Below are 9050 nucleotides of genomic sequence, written 5' to 3'. Positions count from 1 at the left end.
GATATAGAGACTACGACCCTTATCGTTGTACATGTCGAGTCAAGGGAGGAAGAAAGATGAGGAATGGAAGAGAAGAAGAAGAACGGAAGAGAAGAAGAAGAAAAAAAGAAGAAAGAAGAAGGAGAAGAAGAAAAAGAAGAAGAAAGGAGAAGAAGAAAAAGAACAAAGAAGAAGAAGAAAGGAGAAGAAAAAAAAGAAAGAAGGAGAAGAAGAAGAAAAAAGAAGAAGAAAGAAGGAGAGGAAGAAGAGGGAGAAAGAAGAAGGAGAAGAAGAAGAAAGGAGAAGAAGAAAAAGAAGAAAGAAGAAAGAGAAGAAAGGAGAAGAAGAAAAAGAAGAAAGAAGAAGAAGAAAAAAAGAAAGAAGGAGAAGAAGAAGAAGAAGAAAGGAGAAGAAGAAAGAAAGAGAAGAAGAAAAAGAAGTAAAGAAGGAGATAATTACGAAAGACAGAAAGAAAAAGGAAAAAGAATGCAAAGCTGATATAGAACAAAAGTAGGAAGGCGAAGAAATAAGATAAAGAGGAAAAGAGGAGCAAGAGGAGGAGGAGAGATGGAGACGACGAAAAAAAAAATGAATAAAAAATAAGAAATTATAAGCGTAGTTATCACCGTAATTTGACGGGGTTTGTCTTTTTTTTTTGGGGGGGGGGAGGGGGATACTGAGTGTTGATTTAAAAGGGATGTGTAAAGACAATCATACCAACAAGCAAACAAACTTTCTTTAGAAAAGAACATCTTAGAACATTTTTAGAAAAGAGTCTCAACCGCACCAAACAATGGTTATCTCATTCTGCTAGATATGATTAGGAACAACATGCCCAGGATAATATAAAGCTATGAACAAAAATAGACCTGTATACATGAAACGCTCCTATTTCCTTACACGACGCGTGCATAGGATCCTATATATCGCGTGAAATAAAGTAGTTTTTGTTTGATAATTGTATTCAGTTATTTAAATGAAACTACACAGAGCACACTTTTCCTCAAGTCCACATTAAAAATGCTATCATACAATATCAAAAATACTGTCAGGCACGATTCCACTGAATTAGTATATGCAAAAAACAAACAAACAAACAAACAAAACCGGCAACTGTTCTAAACAATCAAGAAAAGGTACCATGATGTACAAATCTATTCTTTCAATTTTAAACCTAAAACACAGAATTAAAAACTTTAAAAGAAATCAAGAAAATGTAGATATAGAAACAAGCAAATTGTCTACGAGGATGCACGAGGATGCACGACTCATCAATGAGGTGCGAAAGCATGTGAAGGTCAAACGAGTTTGGACCCTGGATGGCAGAATCACGGCTCTGACGAACGACGACAGGAAAGTCCCAATAACCACAACTGCAGATCTTGAGAAGCTGGAACGCAGGCACAACTGACTGTAAGAGAATCAAGTGAGCGATATACTCTGTATCTCTGTAATATGCCGGTTCGATTTCCATGTATTGCATGTAGCACTCCGGTTAGAAATAATCAAAATGGTTTGATGTGTGCATATTGCCAGAAGTGGTGTCACTAATTAAAGTGCACAAATGTACATAGAAAAATATTTGAATCTGACTCTGACTGGATTTGTGATCTGTGTTTGTTTAGAGAAATTCCGTTTCATTCCTTGTCAGATGATACCTGTGCAGTACCAATATCAATATCAGGCGTTGTAAACGAGCAGAAAGGTTGTTACGTAAGTCCTTGTAAAGATGACCATACAGATGTTCTTATTCAAAAAGTCCGTCAGTGTAAAGGATTCACATTCACTCATCTCAACTGCGTGTCTTTGTTGAAAAACATAGAAGAGATTCGATTGTTGCATGAACAAATTCTCCCTGATGTGTTCGCACTAAGTGAAACGCACGTAAATGAAAACATTGATGATACTGAACTCAAAATAGATGGTTATGATTTAATACGCAAAGACAGAGACAGAAATGGAGGAGGAGTTGCCGCATATATTAAGTCGAGCGTTAATTACGAATTACGTGTAGATTTAGTAGATGAAAAGTTGGAGATATTACCGATTGAAATGAAGTTTACATACATGAAAAATATTCTTGTGTTGGTATGGTACAGACCGCCAAACTCTGGTGTAGAAATTTTTCAGAATTTTGAGGCACTCTTCCAAAGAATTGACGATATCAACATGGACGTAGTTATTATTGGTGATATAAACTGTGATATGTTAGATCGAACTTTGTGGCAGTCGAAACGGTTTTGTCAGATATTGGATAATTTTGATTTGAAGCAAGTCATAACTGAACCAACTAGAGTAACAAATGTGACTTCAACATTAGTGGATCTCATTATTACAAATAATTCTGATAAAATAAGACAGAGTGGAGTTATTCATGTAGCTCTAAGTGATCATTATTTAATCCATTGTACGTGGGGATCGGAACACAGATCAAACGCAAACCCCCCAAACCAACACAAGTATATTATGATACGTAACGTAAAGCGTATAGATATGGAAGCATACGTTAAAGAAATTGCTGATATTGCTTGGCATGAATTGAGAACTAAAGAGGATGTAAATGATGCTTATGGTTATTTTGAAAATACGTTAGCGGTTATTGTTGATAAATATGCTCCCATTAAAAAGCATAGAGTAAGAAAGAAAAAATCCCCGTGGATGACAAGAAGGATATTAGAGTTGATTCATGTAAGAAATACACAAAAGAAAACAGCAAAGAAAACGAAAGAAGACAGAGATTGGAGTGAGTATAGAATATTAAGAAATAAGGTCACTACAGAAATAAGAAAGGCTAAATCTGAGTATATCACTAAGACTGTTGAAACAAATGATAGAAATTCTCGTGAGGTATGGGAATCATTGAAGCATGTTATGCAATCGAAGAAGAAAGATCAAGATCCAGTGTATTTACAAGGTAAAGATGGTGCATTGATGAGATCAGAAGAGGTTGCAGATCGATTTAATGTTTATTTCAGTGAAGTTGGTCAAATCATACAGAGGAGCGTCACACAAGATAGTAATTTTGGCTACAGGAAGTATGTACCAGTCAATCAACCAAACTTTAGTTTTCAGCCAATCTCTGAATCAGATGTTGAAAAAGCATTGCGGGCTCTACCGAACAAAAAATCCAGTGAAGAGGGTAAGCTACCTCTGAGTCTGTTAAAAGCCGTTTCTGAGTATATCATTGCACCATTAGCCTTTATATTCAATTTGTCCTTTAAAACTGGTAAAATTCAGACTTCACTGAAATGTTAAAAAATCATCCCTATTCATAAAAAGGGAAAGAAGACAGATGTCAATAATTATCGACCAATCTCCATTCTGCCGATCACTGTGAAGATGCTTGAAAAGATTGTGTACAATCAGGTTTACTCCTATTTGCATTCAGTAGACGCCATTAACAAAAACCAGTCAGGTTTTCGCCCACAACATTCAACAATGACCACGCTATTGAAGGTTACAGAAGACTGGCTCTCCTCTATGGATGATGGTAGAATGACAGGAATGGTTAGTATAGACTTAAGAAAAGCCTTTGATACAGTGGACCACGCCATACTTGTAGACAAGCTGGGAATGATTGGCATGGCTCCCCATGCCTGTGAATGGTTTAAGGATTACCTCAGCAATCGCACACAATATACTGAGGTGAATGGTTTTCAATCGAAATCACTTAGCGTAACACGTGGAGTCCCCCAAGGGTCCAATCTTGGCCCACTTTTGTTTACAATCTATATCAATGATTTGCCTAACTGCTTACAACGTTCATCGGTTGCATTATATGCTGACGATACGTGTATTTATGTGTCTGGTAAAAATGTAAAACAGATGGAAGAAAATTTAAACCATTGATATGGCCTGTATTGCAGATTGGCTAATATGTAACCGATTAGCCCTTAATTTGGAAAAATGTGAAACTATGTTAATAGGATCTAAAAAAAAAGGTTAAACATGTGAATTTGAATGTGATTGTAAATGATGTTAGAATAACTCAAGTTCCTTATTGTAAATATCTCGGTGTGTATATTGATCAGTCACTAGACTGGAGCCATCATATTGAACATTTGTGTAAACGCATTATCAGAGATTTGTATCTGTTAAAGAGAATAAGACATTTTATATCAATTGAAACAGCTGTTGCATTCTATAAATCCATCATTCAAAGTAACTTTGACTATTGTGATGTTATATGGTCAAATGTTAATCAGAGTTATATTCAGCGTCTTCAAATTCTTCAGAATCGTTCTCTAAGAGCAGTGTTGCAGGTGAATTCGAGATACCCAACTAATTTGTTATACTCACAAATTAATGTTGACACACTTGAGATGAGAAGGAAAAAACATATGTTGTGCACAATGTATAAAGTCGCTTATAATTTAACCCCTAAATATATAAGTGAAATGTTTGAGTTGAAAATTTTTGATTATGATTTAAGGAATACAACGCTGATATTCAAGTTACCATATATCAAAACCTGCTTTAGGCAAAGGAGTTTTAGTTATCAAGGTCCAAAATTATGGAATACATTGCCAACATGCGTAAAACAGCAAACAATTTTTAGCGGTTATAGACGGAGTTTGAATTTGTATCTGACACCACAGTGATATTGTACCCATTCCCCATCTTTTTTTTTTCAAGTAAACCAAGCATGTATTTATTCTTTTTTTAATGTAAATATTTTTTTTCTAATTTTGTTCTGATTTGTTTCATCTAATTGTATTTTGTATATATGTTTCATGTACATGTGTATATGTTTTGAAAAAAAAAAAGTATGTCATTTTTACCTCATGATGCACGGACATGAGGAAGAACAGCCGTCTGGCTGAATCATGTGCCGTGTTGAAATAAATAAATGAAATGAAATGAAATGAAAATGAAATACCAACACATGCGACAGGGAACTAACAACCTGAATTCTAAGTAGCTTTCTATCTTTCACCCTTTATCCAGGATACAGTATAGTATAGATTTCAACTCGTTACTATGTCGGAAAAAACCATATCCTCACCGAACGTAATATAACCGAGCTATATCTATATTCAAAAACAGTGGGAGTCTATACTTACAGATATCGGAAACAATATAGCGGGAACTATTTATATCACGAGCAGCAGTGACTTTTTGTATCTACTGTGACTTTACCGGTTTGCGAGTGACACCCAATGCAAGCTGAATCAAATGAAATATACGGGCGGATGTGGGTGTGGCGGAGATCTTCGTCTCTGTCTGTTTGTTGTTGTTGTTGTTGTTGTTGTTGTTGTTGTTGTTGTTCGTTCTATACTCAAACATGCCAACTGCAGCAATGAATGAGAAATAAGACACGGTACTGATCGTTGATGGAGTGACGAAATACTAACGGTGTATGGCTGCTCGTATTATAACTTCATGAAATCAGAAACATGGTATGCCATGCACATTAATTGTATAGACTTAAACGAGGTTGGCTTTTGTGACCATGACTGAAAAAGCGCGACAAACAACACTGCTCCCTCATCTAGCGAGCGATCGTCTGGTATGTGTTGTCGCGAAGCAGGTCCTGGCCGAGGAGTATGCTGAATACGATACTCTAGGTTCGTCGGTTCCAGCGTCGGCGTAAAAATCCATCAGTCACTTCAGAACCTATATAAACTTCAGCGTGTAAAGTAAGATTGGACGAACAGAGTGATGAAAGTAAGGGAATTTTTACGTTTCACACATTTTCCCCGTCTAGTTATTTGGTTGAAATATTATGCAAGTATAGCGGAAGTGATTACGTAATCAACTCACAACTCCTTCTAATATTTTGTGCACAAAGATATCCCACTATCGTTTTGCTTATTATTTTTGAGACTATTCCTTTATCCTAAAAGTCTCTATCTCTAGGTATTGCAACACAGAAAATAAATAAATAAATAAACAAATGAAATAAAAATAATATAAAAATGTTAAAAAGGATAAAAAGTTTCTTTTTTTATTTCTCGAGAATAAGGGAAATTAAGGGTAGATTTCATAAGTAACTCAATGAGAGACTCATAAGATTATGACATTATCTCATGTACGTGGTTTCTTCTTAAAAAAACCTCAGAAACTATATTGTGACATTGAGCATGAAACTTTGAAATGTCAGAACCTCTTTTTTTCATTGCTTCCCATTCACATTATGCTAAATTTAAGGCCAATCTAATCACCAGGCTCATTATCAGCATTAAAAGCAAAATAGACTTACAACTTAAGGGACAAAATGAAACATATGGTAAAGACAGAGAGAGAGAGAGAGAGAGAAATGTGTAAATAAAGTTGGGGCAGGTGATGCAAGCAAGCACACACACACACACACACACACACACACACACACACACACACACGCACACACACACACCCACACTAGCACGCGCACACACACACACACACACACACACCCACACAAGCATGCACACACACGCACAAGAAGCTAAACTGCAAACTTATCAGATAAGAAACACATGCACACAATTGTGACTTTCTGTTTTGAAATTTTATTTTGTTTGACAAAAGACACATGTCTTCTCCTTTTTTATTTTTTGGTGTTGGTGTTTAGGTTTCAACCATCCTCGCTGCAATGGGGCACAAATAAACGTAATGTGCGCCGGAGCTTGAGTAACATTTCTGTTCAGATTCCTTCAGTTCTATATCTGTCTTTACTTCTTATGACGGCACTTCAGCTATGCATTCCCATGTAGTGATAAGAGAAAGGGATGGGTATCTTGTAGCTAGTCTCAATGGCATTTGAAGGGTGTGTGTGTGTGGGGGGGGGGGGGTGAGGATGTCGAAAAAGAAACTGATACTGTCATTTAAAACATGTCCTATGCAAGTGTTGCCCAGTTCATGCATTTATATTGATTTCACAAGGTGAAGATTGCTTGCCTGATTATATCTCAGTGTAGTTCTGATAACGAAAATTCCTACTTGCTTGGAATAACTGCATATTATGCTGCCAGACTGTAAAACTTACTCCCATATTTGGTGCAGAATTTCATGGACCAGCCACCAGTACATCAAAGATGCCAAGCCATACTTGAAGCCCATGTGGATAACCAGACGGTACCAATTTGTACAAGCATATGGGTATATAGAACAACATACCGTATTGTCTAGAATTCATAGCTTTGTCATTCAATGACTTAACTCAGATCCTCTGAGCAATCTTTGTCAAGATGTACCTTCAGTCACTACTAAATGACCTCTTAATTTAAACCTTATGGGGGCACTGACAGAGGGAAACCTGCAAATAACATTACATGCGACATTCCTTCTGAACACATCAACAGCTTCAGGTCAACTGGCATTTAGCAGTAAATATAGTCCAATGTGCCCTGGAACTTTAATAGGCAATCAGGCAATATATTATTTGAAACAGCACTGCAAGACACCAGGTACACAAACCAGGGTCCCTCTGATTCAGATGATCAATATCTCTGACATATAGTCTGTGCACATGTCCACCAGGGTGAAGGAGACAAAGTTTGACCCGGATCAATAAATTTACCTATCTGACACTGTGTCAAGTCAAAATGGCAAGCAGATGGTGTGTAGACAACTAAATTGATTTGGTAGCATCACTGGCTAACTTGGGATTAATTTCCAACAGCACTCCTTGCAAGGCAAATATATTGCAGGAGATACACATACCGGGTATAACTTTGCAGCTTTACTTCCACATTAAAAAGAATGCAGACAGGGATTTACAACATTCATTGCTAGCTCCAATATATAGCTAGTCCCTTCTCTTTTTTCAGCTTAGAGCACATTTTTCTTTGATTTTAGCAAGATATACACCATATCATAGATTTCAAAATGAAACCTGTAGGGTAAGTTGATTGGGTCAGTAGCTGAAAATAGCGGGTTTCTTCGAAACCTCCATATTTGGTTCATATATTCTTTGTGAGCCAGACTGTGTAGGTAAGATGGTAAGAGGTTTGTCATGTAACTGAATCTACATTGACACTCTATCCCTCAGTTTCACCATGTACTCAAGCTTGTGGCTTCTTACTGCTGGTACATTACACTGCCTTTTGAATGCAGGGAATTACCCATGATGCCTCACCCATAAAGGGAACCCTAGTTGATACAAGAAACACATGCCTGACTTGTAGAGTGTATTTACTTAAACAGCAGATTGGCTAATGCTCATTTCAGACATTGTTTTTCTTTTTGAGTGACAAAAAGAGGCATGTGCCAAAGCCCACAGTATTTTTCTGCGTATGTTTACCGAGCTTGGGTCACTGTCACTCATTAACTAAGGGAGCTTGATGGAAGATGGCATTAACACATTAACTCATTGTCAAATATTAGCAGCTTTTATCGAAATGATGCAATGTTCCACCTACACCATAGTCAAACGGTATGTAAATGGTGAAAATGCACATTGCAAGATTGAACTCTTGCATCATCATGTTCTTCAAACCACGAGGCCACTTTTATTTGTTTTTAATTTAGCCAAAATGATTGTGGCATGCTTGTTTAGATGGGGCAAACTTGTTCAATAACCTCCTTCCTGTGTAAACTTACAGAAATGCACAAACCTATGCGTAACACAAATCATTCACATATGTGTGTACCAGAATAACTGCTCCAACACATGTATGCAGTATGCTTGATAATGTATGCTAGTGTAAGGAAAGTTGGCAGGTTGTCCAGATCCACAAATTTTCTTTCCTGTTGGCACGTCATCCACATAGAGCGCAATACATGCCACCATTCTGCAAAATGCCTTAATGCAACAACCGTTTTTTGACAGCAATCACTTCAATTGTACATGGTACACATCCTGACATATGATCGCAGTCAATGCAGAAGTTTAAAATACATGAACATCTAGGTATTACAAATTTGACAAGCCACAGACTGCCCAGCTAGATCGAATGATGCTCACTCACACTTCCCCTCTGGTGTGCATACCAAATACCAGCCTGTGAGAAACAAAAACTTGTGACTCTGGAGTAAGAATGCTACAGATATTACATTAAGTCACAAACAATATCATGCCGCAAAATCCATGTTTATATCATTGTATGATTTCAACATTTCCCTCTCACAATATATTTCCTGTGCTGAGG

This window comes from Diadema antillarum, unplaced genomic scaffold (assembly GCF_040938485.1).
Source record: "Diadema antillarum isolate AM-2024a unplaced genomic scaffold, OU_Dant_1.0 seq00000768_RagTag, whole genome shotgun sequence".
Taxonomy (NCBI): domain Eukaryota; kingdom Metazoa; phylum Echinodermata; class Echinoidea; order Diadematoida; family Diadematidae; genus Diadema; species Diadema antillarum.
The sequence above is the reverse complement of the archived record's forward strand: the minus strand, read 5'-3'. Positions refer to the sequence as shown.